Raw genomic sequence first — 14,181 nt, 5'->3', positions numbered from 1 at the left:
CTAGACATCAGGGAATTAAATTGAACAGCAATTTTCATTTTATTATGAAAGTGAAAGTCTGGAAGAACTCCATTGATTCCTAAGAGTAGAAAATTATACCTTTCTGACACATGAATGTGATTCCTATTGATACAGTTGTATTAAGCTCTTTTCCTAAGAACAGGGACTGTTGTTGCAGAAGTACAGGTGTTCTGAAATCAGGGGATGGCTGTTTGCAACCTTAACCAAACCCCTCTCTAGCTAAGGCCTTAATTACATGCTTAGCTTTAAGCTGGCTGAAGTCCATGACCTTAAATTTAGCTTTTTGGATGAGAGTCTCTGTTTGTGCTGTTTGCTGCACAGGAAAAGCATGGTATATTACCCTGATCTGATCTCCTAGCAGTATAACTTTCCTACCTACAGTCCTTGGGGAAAAATATAAATTCCCTCTCTGAACTGATTCATCCCAAGGAAATTGCATAGATTAATTTTCCAGCCAGACTTCATCTCTGACCTTGGGCAAGTCACTTAAACCATCTGCATCTCCATCCCCACCACATGCTTTGAAACTTACACCTCTTAACTTCTATGTGCTGTTTACTTCTGCTAGAAACTCAGCTGTCTCTTAATGTGCTGAGTGCTATTCAGCACTCCGGATGTTGCCGTAATTTAAATAACGTAAAACCAGAGCTGAGAAAGAAAAGCAATACTTTGTACTATGGAATATCACTCAAACAGAAGAGCTTTTGTGCAATGGCTTTGGGAGTAAGGAATTTGGCAGCGTCCATTGCTGATGTAAAGTTTTGTTTATTGCAGTGTGTGCCACGAAGTGTCAGCAGATCATAACACTGTATTCCACCCCTCTGAAATGCCAATGGGCAGTTTGTATGCATCACATAGCCTTGAGGGTCACTGGTAGTGTGCTGCCTATAACCGAGTTGCTGGTTAGATACTATTCTCATTGCAGTATGTTTGAAGAGGTATTGTGTATATATGTACACAATACAGTGTATATCACAGTGCTAGGGCTGCTCGCTGTAATCATTTGATTTTTTTTTTTTTTTTTTTTATTTGTCAGGAGTGAAGAAAACAGTTCATTGCTCCCTGTAAACCTGAGGCTGACAGAAACAAAATAACTACCTGCATTCTCTGTTACTGTCTCTGAATTGTGATCTAAAATGCTGGAATGTCTTTTCACTAACTTCTATCAGTTCTCTTTCCCTGTCTTGGTGATGGGGAAGCTGTAAGTGCACTGCATAATCACTGACTAAAGCCTCAGAAATCCAAGAGTAGCAGTACTCAGGGAATGGGGGAATGGGTGACAGGCTATGTGGTGAGATGATTACCTGAACTTGGCCAACTCCAGCTGCTTCCTAGGTGGTGTGGGGGGGAGGGGGGTGAGACGAGGGGGGCAGGAGGAAGAAGCATTTTATGGATGTGTCAATGGCATCTGATTCATAGTTGCTCAAAAAGTCCTTGAGAGGCTCCTGTGTTTCATCAGGTGTAAATACAGTCCTGTGGTTTTCATATAGTGAACCAGTATCTTGATAGGATCTGTAAGAATGTGCCACTGGCTGCTGATGCCACTATGCAACTGAGGCCTTTGGAAAGCTGTTGGTGTCATAGCTTTATCATTTCTTGCTGATTCAATGGGATTCAACTAGTCTGGGGGTTGTCAGACCTTCTCAGACTGATTTCTCAGCATGTACATTTCTGTGTTTGACTTGTGGTGTTATGTTTCTTTGTGATGGATGAGTTTCTATGGTTAAATACACATAGTACAAGATTGTTGTTTTCTTTCTTTTAAAATGTGCTATTCTTTCATTTTTTCCTTGTTTGTGCTTTAGTAATGGTGGTTCAATAAAACCATGGTTGCTTTTTGTGTGGTTTGCCAGGCAAATCAGCTCAAAGCAAGCTTAGTTCACTGCCTTCTTATGCAAAATGTCTCCTTTGCCAGGAACTCCCTGCCTGGGTAGGGACATGCATCCTTTACCTTCCTGCTGAATTTGCTCTTTGAACATGTTCTGCCTAGAACATTTTTTCATTTAGCTATTTACAGACTAAAAGTTCAAGTTAATAGAATTACACTGAAAACAAAACAAAAACCTAGTGTGTTATCTCCAATTCATATTTATTAGTTTCCCAGATGACTACATAATCATATTGTCCTTCTGTCTTATCCTTCTTTCTCCTTTGCTTTTTCTCTTAACTTAGTTTATAAGTTCTTTTGTACAAGTAGATCCATCTTTACTGGCATTATGAAATCCATGTGCTGTTCTATTCTCTATTACTACTCAAAATTTTCTAGGTATAAGAGAATTTGTTCATGTATTTCCTAAATAGCCTCCACTGTTGCAACCCTGCGTGACAGCTCTTTGTTATTTCATATAGCCCTGATGACTAAGCAAGGAAATACTGTGTCCTTCATATGTTTGTTGCTGCAGGATTTGATTATAGCTGTCAGTATGGGCTGGGAGAGTCTGCTTGAAAATTGGTGAAATCAACAGATAGGTAGAAGATGGCCTCACTTCTGCAATTTTTTTATTGTCTGGTATCTTCATTTAGGTCTAAAATTGTTTGCAGTGATGCATAATGAGCACATGGTAGTGCTAAGCTGGACCCTCAAAATCTTTGCTTAGCCAGAAAAATAATTAAGGATTTAGCCTGCTTTTTTCTATCCCTGAAGTTTTGGTCTCACTGCTATGCTAAGCACCCAGCGTCCAAGGTGATGAGTAACCAACAGAGAAATTTGTAATTCTGTACTTCTGATGTCAACGTTTTGTTTTTCCCAAGCTGCTGCAGGGCACCCTTGAAGTTTATCACTCAAGATTGAAAGACCCTACTCCTCCGGACTTATGAAAGAATGACAAAGAAAATAAAGCTATGGAGGTGGAGGGAATTAGCTCAGGATAACTCAGCAGGTTAATCACTGGAATAGCAGTCAAAATCTACTGTATTCTAGATCAGTCGAATCTATTTGATTGTGCTGTCACATTCAAAATGTGGGCAAGATGACAATATCTAGCTATCCAGATAACAAATGTTTTAAACCCCACATTAACACAGAAGTACTGGTGGTGCAGAACCTTTTCGTTTCCTGACGTGAAGAGGGTACTCCACTATACTGCTTATTTATTCTTGATCATGACTCTGGAAATGTATAACATGCTGATCTCAGGCTACTGGAGAGGAGTGCTGCAAGGTGCTGTTATAATGATGGTTTTCCACAATTTCACCTACAAAGCCACAGTCAAAGAGACTATGCTTGTTCTTTCTCCATGAGCCAGATAAGCCATTTCCATGTTAACAATGGCAAATGTACTTTTTGGTGCACGTCCCTAAAGAACTATTTTTGTAGTTTGTTGAAGGCTTGGTTTCACTCAGGAAGAAACTGCTTCTGGAATTATACCTAAGGGTATAGATACATTATTTCTGAGGATAGTTTGTGCTCTGTTGTATATGCATCATGAACTTTCATGGACTTTTGTTTTGTTACCATTTGGTATAACCCAGCAAGTTTCTGTACTGTCTGTACTGAAATCACAGCTTCAGGATAGAAAGTATGCTAATTTTTTTCACCATTATAATGAAAGCAGGATTTTTAAAGTAGTGAAGCTGGTAACTATTTGAAAAAAGTTTGGAAATAAGTCCATTGTTAGTCTTAGCAGACAATATTCTGCATCCTGAGGCACAGATGAAAATTAATGAGAGAAACAGCATGTCTTGACTGCATTTATGGGTCAGGGAGTTGATGGATCCATTTGTTGCTAGCCCCAACCTTCTGCCATTACTGCTAGCTCCTTTCTGAAGACTTGAGGACAAAGCTGTTTGTATACATACTGTGAAAATTCCCTTAAATACTGAGAACTTTCAGAGTAAGTGAGACGTAATACTCAAATGCGAGAAGGAAGATCTTAAAGGGGAATATTAAACTATATACCAGTGGAGTGTTGAACAACATATCCAGTTTGATCATAGCAAATCAGTAGATTAAAGAAGCATCATCTTCAGAGATTCAGGATTTCTACTCCACAAGTTGCAGTCTCAACAGAAGGCATGGATGGATGGTTTTGAGTTCTGGTGTCTTACTTCACAATACTTTAGTTCCATTGAGATGTCCAAGACAGCAGAATTTTATAGGTCATCTATCTGTGGTCTGTCAGTGTGAAAAGACACCTGCAGAGCAGTTCAAGTGCATGGTTTTAAAAATATTTATTTGACAAGGATGTATCATCTCAACTATACTGTACATCCTCTCAACTGCAGTGTAAGGAATACCTCTGAGACAGTAATTACCTTGCAATCCTCTGTGGTGAGATCCACTGCAAATTAATAATTCACAGTTGCCAAACATAAGTGAACTCTTCATATTAATTTAGAACTTTTTGTGGATGGGCTTTCTTCTGGAAAGTATCACAAGGGAACAGATCAAGGGTAGCTTGAGCCTCAGAGAATTTCTGACTATGAAGAAAACAATTGAGTTTATTCTTCTTCGTCATCTTTTTTTTTTTTTTTGAATGCATTATGAAACCTAATTTTCTGTTACTTGATTTTGAGCTTCTTGCCAGAGAGCTTTTTTTTCCCCACTTGGGTTATTTCCAAAATATAGTATAAACAAATTAGCATGTTTTCAAATGCTTTAATCCTGTTGCTTTTGCCATACCAAATAGCATAGAAAAAAACAAACCAGAGGCATGAAATCTTCTTAATTTAAAAGCTCCAACTAATTTAGTCTCCTTGATATTTTTAGCCTAGAAGGAAGTAGATTGCTGTTGAAACATTAAATTAGATGTTTAAATCCAACAATGTTATCTTTTTCATTCGCTTTATGTTCTACTGGGAATGGAAGATGTTTGGCAAAGTTAGTGTTCGTTATATGCTTATTTATGGAAGGTATATGTATACATGTATATAAAATATATACTTACTCTCCAGAGACTCCTTAATGGGAAAGGTCAGGAATCATTGCTAAATTATGTATTTGCTTTGGAAAAGCCTCTTTATTATCAACTATAATGCAGTATCATCCAGCTGCGTACTTTACTTTTTCCAAATGATGTATGTAAGTATTATTTACATTCTTATATCAGAAACTTCTCAAATTACTGAATATATATATATATATATTTTCCCATATCAATCTCTGCTACTGGCAATATTTTATTTATCCTGCCCAATTGGTAGATAAACAAGAAAGGATGAATGAAGGGGATTATAGGGTGTGATGCACCCAAGGACATTATTCCTGCGGTGGATGCTGTTCCTGATCTTATGGTCAAGGATAATTTTAATAGCACAGGCACGTTCCAAATATTATTTTATTTTCATTTCTGAAGGAGAAATTAAGTTTGCTGTCTGTGAAGTGACTTTCTCCCTTCCCTACACTTGCCTGCCAGCAAGGCAGGCAAATGTTGGCAGGTTTTAATCACTTCTGTATAATCTGTATCTGTTGTATCCTCAGTGCAAAAGTAACCAATTGGGTATGTGTTCTGTTTGGCCTGCCGCTTGAATGTTTAATACAGCCACATTTGTTAGCTGACATACAAAGCTTCAAAGCATCCACAGTTAATGCTGGGGAGAACCATGGTGTATACTGGAGCTATCATAGCTGCAGAGTAAATGGACTAACATGTAGCAATATGAGAGAGTACAAGTGGATACGAAGGTGAACTAGCAGCATTAGTGAATGGTGTTTTTGCTATCAGGGAGTGAAGGTTAATGTGCAAACCCATGAGAAAGGTAGGACAATTCATTCTGCTTAACTTGGAACAACCTGTTTGTTGCCATTAAAAGCTTAGTACCTTTTTGTTTCACAGTGGAGCAGAACACTTCTCAGTGTGTGTGAGCTGACCTTGCTGATTCAATCTGCACTAGCTTGCCTCAAAAGCTTGTAATCTGGAGGGTTCTTCAACTGTCCTAGTTCCAGTTTCAGCTTCCCTGCTGAGATTGTTGCTTTTCTGCCAGGTCTGAAGGTAAGAAAAAGCTCGCCACAGACAAACTTTTGTTTGAAATGGGAACACAGAATTTTATCTCTACCATAGATGTGTAGAATGGGACTCAGCAACTGGAGAAGGTTACAACATATGTTCTTCTCCTGTGTGTCTTATGTCACAAGGAGTGGCACTAAAAAGGCTCTAGTGGTTTCACAGTCTCTCTGTTGTGAATTATAAAGGAACTGCAAAACTTCCAATGTCTCTGTTATCATCCCCAAATTCTGTAGTTAACTGACATGGTACAGAAAAGCCATTAGCTAGTGAAATAAGAGATTAATTTCGGGTCTAGCAAGTTATCTGTCTTGAGGAATGGAGGCTCTCTTAAAAAATATTTAGAATATTTCTGGAATTCTTGGATGTTACAGGACATTTACATTGAAGTAATGTTCCCTGCCATTACACAGGCCTCCTGGCCTCTTGCTTCACTCCAACCTATTTGAGAACTGTATTTAATCTCAAACCTCATCAGGGCTGGTGTAGTGAGTTAGCATTGGCCAGCAGGAAAAGCTGCTCCCAGCAGCTTTCTCATCCCCCACTTAGTGGAATGGGGCAGAAATTAGGATAAGGGAGCTCTTGGTTCAAGATAAAGACAGGAGATCATTTGCAAGTTACTGTTGCATGCAAAAGAGGCTTGACTTCTCAAAAGTTAATTTACAGCCAATTAAAATAAATTCAGCAGTGAGAAGCCAAAAGTTAAACAGTGGAAGCACAATGTACAATAAAACAATTAATTTCTTCTTACCTTTCCCAGGCTTAATTTCACTCATTTACTTTAGACTCCTCTACATTTCACCTAATCTGTAAGTGGCACAGAAGGACTGGGCAATATAGGGATGGGGTCTGTCCCTAACAGCTCCTCTCTGATGCTCCTTCCTCCTCTTTTTTTCCACTCTGCTCTAGTCCGGGCTTTTCACATGCTGCAGTCCTGTAGAATAAACCTGCTCCTGTGTGGGCTTCCCATGGGCGTTAGTTTCCTTCAGGAATAATCCAACTGCTCCAACCTGGGTCCTCCATTGGCTGCAGGGCATCTCTGCTTTTGTGCTCTTTGATCTTTCTCACTTTTGCTTCCAGCCTCCTCATTCTGTCTAACATTTACAAAGACACATTAGGTACAGAATAATGCTTCTATGTGGCCAAGCTGGCACTGAATTTCCGAGATTTGGGTTAGGAACTGCACCTACAGTTTGGACAACTCCCCTGAATTTTACTGGAAGTAAATTCTACTTGTGGGAATCACACCCATTTTGCAAAATAAGTGTTAGATCTCCTTTGTGTAAACAATTCTTGCAGAATTACTGTCAGTTAGCTAAAGTTATAGAGATAAAACTATGAAGTATGCATCTTTGAATAGGTCTCTGTGGTCCTTGGTGTTTGTGAGGAGATAAGTAGAAATAGGGTGACACTAAGCAGTTGAATGTGATATCAGGCCAAGGGGTTAAAATGGAATGCTAACCCTGAAAAAGGAATGGTTTTTTTAATCTGTTTAAAAGGAGTTAAAACTATCTAAAGGGAAGAAGTTAGGAAATTAGATCCTTTGAATGAAGGCGCTCTAAAAGCATCTTATTAGCATCACTGAAGGGACAGTATGCACACCTGAGAATATAAAAAGAAAGAAAATGGAGGAAGGTGAAAGTGCCTGTAATATGTTCATGGGATAAGATACAATATCATGTTGAAGCTAAAATCTATCCTTTAAAAATAGACTTGAAGTCAAAACCATTCTAATAAAAGGAAAGGGAATTTGACAGGTAAGAAAAGGCAAATAGGAATTTGAAGAAGTAGTACTCAGAGATACAAAGACAAGAAATAAGTGATTTAAGGTGATCAGATGTACCCTGCCTATACAGAAAAATGATGGATCTGTTAGACCATTGGGGTAGAAAGAGGGCAGCCAAAAATGTGCCATCTAGCAGAGCTGTATATTAGTTTTTCTTTACAGACTGAGGGTCTTGCCTCCTCTGAGCTCAGAATAGGCTAAGCTTGACTTCTAAGCTTGGCACTTATTGGGAACACCGTGTAATGCATTGTTACAGAGTATGAACCATGGATTTTTTCGGGGTAGAAATTTTTTATGCCACATAGGCTTTACTTCGGGTATATCAGATATTTTATATTACTTCGGGGATATGTGTTTAGGGACAGTGCATAAAGATGAATGGATAACAATTCCATGATTATCTAAGAGTACATATAGGATGATACGTTGGTGGAAGGTAAGATGAATTATCTTAAGAGTATCCACCACCTCCTCACCGTCAACCTGTAAATCTTTTTGTTGACTTCACTCTGTGTTGGAAATTCCTTTTTGAAACTCTTCTACTTTTTGGTCTGCAACAAGAATTAGCTGCTTTTTTTTTTTTTTTTTTCTTCCACTCCATCTTCTTTTTCCCATTCTAAGTCACTTAAAATCTCAGTGTCACATTAATTCCTACTAAAGAAATCTCAGCATTATACCATTTTTCTTGAGCCTCCTGCGTGTAATGGTTTTAAAGATACAATTACCATTTCAGCTGGACAGAATGTCAGTATTGATTCTATTGAAACCTATGATATTTTCTCACGAATTTTGATGGAAAATTCACACCCAAAATGTGTGGAGGAAAAAAGTGAATTTTCTGCAGTTTGGTGTTAGATGGTTCTGAAGTTACCTAAATTATGTGCCTCTCCAGGCTTTGTTTATAGCTCTATTTCATCAGTTTTGTTACTTGTGTTTAGTTACCAGAAATATATTTAGCATTTTTATCTCTTAGCTTTGTTGTAGCCTATGTAGTTTTCTCAAACAGAATATGAAAGAAAGAAATATGTAAAGTTTTCTTGTGGGATAAGAAATAAGTAAGAGTTTTTCTACATTGCATCCAGAACAAAACTTTTGATATTCTGCTCAAGTTCTCCGGCAGTGATATGAGTAGCCTACCAATTTATATTTCTTAGATTTTACTTAAAATAATCCTGTCATTTCTCTGTTCTTTGTGGTTATGTGTGGTTTTTGATAATTTCAAATTTCTTAGCTGTCAGGAACAATAATAATAATATCTGACAATGGGACTTGGTTCTCTATAATGATCTAAATTGCTTTATTAATCTACTTCACTTTTACTGATCAAGGAAATTTTGCAGGTTTATCAGAGATGAATGATCTGTCTTACTTTATTACAGGTTCAGAAAAAAATAGGCTGTTAACAAGTTCAAACATATATATTGTAACCCTGTAAGCCTCTTCTGCAAGGAATTAAATCATTTCACTTTTTATCTTATTGCTGTTGACAGACTATTATTTAAATTTTATCATCTAAATAAAATACTGGTGATGCTGCTCATTAAATTCCAAAAGACGTACGTCAAAAACTGTCATATTAAAAGACTTCTTTTTTTTTTTTTAAACTTCCTTACTCCTTACTTTTTTAGCCCCCTCCAAGTCCTGACTACCTCGTCAAAACTGTTCTGAACAGTTCTGGTTTATCAGCATCTGGCAACTTTCTAGATATAATTGCACAGTGAGAAAGGCTGATTGAACTAAAGCTAATTTCCATTTGGCTTTTACCATCTAATTATTTAGCAGCTGAGCAAAAACCTTTAACCACAACATGCCTGCAGAGCCCTTAGTAGACAGTATGTAGATCAGTAGAGTTTAGCTACCTCAAAAGAAATGTTACAGCTCAAGTAATTTTGAAATATCTGAAAGCTGAGAGATTTTGCTGCTCATGAGAGTATAATGAAAATTGTCAACTAGAATACAAATATACTAAATAATGTATTGAATAATTAAAACTGCAGTAAGCATATAAAAAAGTTAACAGACAACTTGCTGATGAGCAAAATTAAGTCTATTCTGAATACCGCATTGGTGCAAGCAAGAAAAACTATCACAAATTAGAAAATACATAGCACCGTATTTGATGAAAAACGGGACCTTTGTAGGCTCGTGATAAGACAATCATTTTCTGAGCATCATGTTAAGATGCTGATGGCATATTACCTTCATTGCATGAAGTAGAGCTTTGATTTTTTTTTTTCTTTCAGAAAGCACTCTTTTAATGAGCACACATAATTCTCTTTTCTTGATTTAACGTTTTTCTCCTGACGTTCATCCTAAAATGCATAAGCAGAGGATGCGATCATATTAACTGTAGCTATGTCCTGATGTCCACTAGACATTGTTTATAGAAGCCAGAAATGTTCCTTTCAATTTAACTGGCACACAAAATTCCCTAATCTTCCTACAAGGTTTTCTTTGAAATACTATTTCAATAGCAGTATTCAAAGGGTTCCTCTAATTTTTCATGAAGAAGCATTAGTGGCAAGACTGTTCCACCCTTACAAGGGTTCATTTATGTTTGAAACTGCGCTACAGTACATTCTTGTAGATTTCCACCAGATGACTTGGGCATGTGGATAAATAAAATGAGGTGTGGAAAGCCATATTTTGACTCAAAGGATAAATTAAACTCTCTAATGAATGCTTGGGATATCCAGAAACCTTTCTGATCAGATAGATTTTCATTGGTGTCAGTGATACACAAGAGAGGATTGTGAGGGGCTGAAGAGAAGTCTTGGGGTTATTGGGATTTATCAGGAAAAACATTTATTTTTAAATCTGAGTACGGTTTGTGTTTATTAGAGCATCCAAGCGTAATAAATTTGGTATCACTGTAAGAGAAAAATATTGTAGGTGTAACTTGAGATAGATGAAGATTGCATTTTCTTGTAATTTGTGGTAGGAATGTTTCTGTATGATGTTTCAGTTTCAGACAAAATTTGTTGGTGTTAAGAAGTCATATTGCTTTATAAATTCAGTGAGACTATGAGGAAAATCAAAAAGTAATAACAGCTGTAACCAATGTTCCTTTATTTTGGCATAATTAAAAATACTCCCACCTTTCTTCTTCCTTTGTGCATACATAGAGCATGCCTCTATGTGTACACACTGATTGACAGAAATTTCTTTTAGGATGCTGGAAAAAAAAAAACAAAATACAAGAGACAATACTTTTCAGATATTATGTGAAGTTCATATTTCTGTGATTTTTTGTCTTTGAAACTCTTTCCTCTTTTCTATAGGAATTAATCATAATTTTGAGAAAAAAAATCTAGTTTGGGTAATTACATTCTTCCTACCTGAAACTCCTCCTGTAGCTTCTTTTAGTTAAATATTCTGCACTATTTATCTTGAATTGCTGTATGGCTCATCTGTCTGCAAGAATGCAGAAGAAATGGCCTAATTTTAAAGAAAAAGAATTTTATGGGAATTATCATTGCCCTGACATTTTTTCTCTACTAAGGAGAAATAGCTGAGTTCTCTAATTGAAGATTAATAGACAAGAGCAACTTCATATTTAAACATGTTTTTCCAGGTTTCTATTTCAGTATAATTTGATCTCTTTCTAAGTAATTTTGAACATGAAAATAAGGAAGGACTGGAGTACTTGAAATTCAAGGGAAGTTTTGTTTTACCAAAGTAGGAGACAAAAAAGTACAAAATATATAATGAAAAAAAAATTGAAATATATTCTTTAGCAGAAAGACTTTCATATGCTGTTAATATGTAAGATGGAAATGATATACATTCTACCTGTATCAAAGTATCTCTGAGTTAGATCCACAGAGAACATTAAATATCTGTGTGCTGCATTTCCTAACGGCTAGGTGGCTTCCATTTTTTTCTCCTGATTGGCATTCCTGTAAAATTTTTCCAATGCAATGATCCATGACTCTGTTATCTGTGAACTGGGAAGGAAAAAAAGAGTTCTTCATCTATGTGAGAGACACAGAATAACTCTGTTTCCCCTTACAGTAAAACCTGCAAAAATTCCTGATTGAACTAGGGAAAATCATCAAGGTTTTCCTACCTCCAGAGACAACTTGGTTGACTTCTGTACAGAAGAACAAATAAGAACAAATAAGTCTTTCTTACCAGCTGAGTTGAGGATAGGGCTCATTCTCCTTGAGCTTACTTTAGCAAACAGAGATTTTCCTTCATGGGAGATCCTTTTTCTGTACATTAGCATGTTTCCATGTTTCATATTTAAAAAAGAATACAACAGAAACAAGATAGCAACACTGCAATGCTATCTGTGTTGCTTAACACATCTGGAGAAGCCAGTGCTTGAGGAGAGCAGATCCATGCCATTTTGTTGGTTTTTCTATCTCTGGATTAGGAAATAAGTGCTCTGAGGCCTTTACTTCCTTTCAAGGGAAAAGGAAAAATGTAAAAATTGTTTGAACACCAGGATAAGTTGAATTTATGAGAGTAGCTATAATTTTTTTTCCTTCTTGTTAGAAAAGATTTTTTTTTTTTTTAATATATTAACCCATCTCTTGTAACAGTTTTCCACAAATTTTCTGGTGTCAGGGAATCTATATTTCTGGGTCTTGCTGGCATTTGACAATATAAGGCATGTTACTTATGTTGCTCTGAAAGTAACTTCTCCTATTTATTTCCGTGGAAACTGTATGAGATACAAAGAACACAGTAACACTTCAATAAAGCAAATTCTCAGCAATAAAACACTGTTTCTCAGCATATTCACCACCATTAGCTCTGCATTTTTGCTAGCCATGATCAAGTGTCTACATGCTGCGGCTGTAAAACTCTGCACCAGTTGAGGTGACCCACTGTTTCATAGCTGCTGTAATAGCACTGTTGCTACGAAAATGTTGCTCACACAGTCTGTTTTTCATCAGCCTTAACAGATGAAAGTCAGAGGATGCTAATTCTTGACTATGTTGTGGGTGTTAGAGGACAGCCAAGACTGGCAATGTGCTCTGTAGTCTTCAAGCTGGTATGGGGCTTGGTGTCACTGTATTATAAGAGAAAAGTTCTCTTATTCTTTGGCTCTGATCTGGAAGTTTGTGCCTTCAGTTTAGTCAGCATTGAAATATAATGGTCAGTGTTGATAGTCTGTCTGGGCTCCAGGGAGTCCAGCAGGAAGACCACTTTCCTATCCCCAAAAACAGTGCAGAATGCTTTAACTGTGGAGGGCTGCATCTTGAACATTTTCTTTGATGGAAAATTCAGATGACACCACTCAATGGGCTGCTTTTCTTTTTTTTTTACTCTTGCTTGTAGTTGTGACATTCCGTCTTGTCACTGCTAATGATACGATCCAGAAAACTGCCACCTTCAGTCTCCAAGTTGTTCAATAGTTCCACACAAACTTGTGTATCAAGGAATTGCAGGAGTTGAAAGGGAACTCAAGAGATCAGGTCCAACTTCCCTGCTAAAGCAGGTTTCCTACAATAGGTCACAAGGGTAGGTATCCAGGCAGGTCTTGAATATCTCCATAGAAGGAGATTCCACAACTTCCCTGGGCAGCCTGTTCCAGTGCTCCATCACTCTTAGTGTAAAGTTCTGCGTGTTTGTATGGAATGCTGATGTTCAAGTTTTAGGCCATTACTTCCTGTCCTATCACTGTGTACCACCAAGAAGAGCCTGGCCATATGTTGTTCTTTTTGTTCTTCTGTGAGAATTTGTGGAACTCACCTGACACAAAACCTACTGATATTCTAGCACTGGCAGTATCATTTCCAATGTATTGAAGCCAATATTCAGTTCTGTACACAATTTCCTGCTCATAATCTGTTGATTGCACAGATGAACTGATTGAGTCATTCATTTCAGGGGGTAACAGCTGCGCGTATCTGTCTGAAATGCAATTTGTCTTTCGTATCACCTTGCTGCTGCTGAAATGCACCACCCAACACCATTATGTGTTTGTATATTCAGCAATCATTGATGAAGGTGCCAATTTTTTCTGCCTGGAGAAATTCAGTTTCACACCTTTGTTTCACGTGCACTTCCATATCAGATGCAATCGTGTCAGAATGCACCCCTCCTGCCATCTGTCACGTGGCAACAAAATCCAATGGGCAGAAAGATTTAGCCTCCACCACCATGCCATCAAGATCTGCCTCTGATGTCATGAGCCAACATAATAAAATAAGAAGCATTATTTTTGGAGCAGTCCTCACAGAATTTTGGTTAATTTTCAAATACTTTTTGTTCTCCAAGTAAGAGAAGCTTAAGTCTGAAGAGGTTTATTTTTGACATTTCTGGATTAGCAACTGAGTAGCCAATAGGCATTTCTAATTCTTTGGATAAGTATTTTAAAAATGCAGAGGGAATTGTTAATTGTGATTTAATTGTTTAGGAAAGGACTTTCCCTAAGGAATTCTCATTTCTATTTATAGGTATTAATATGGAAACTCTATT

This window comes from Tetrao urogallus (genome assembly GCF_951394365.1).
Source record: "Tetrao urogallus genome assembly, chromosome: 2".
NCBI classification, from domain to species: domain Eukaryota; kingdom Metazoa; phylum Chordata; class Aves; order Galliformes; family Phasianidae; genus Tetrao; species Tetrao urogallus.
The sequence above is the reverse complement of the archived record's forward strand: the minus strand, read 5'-3'. Positions refer to the sequence as shown.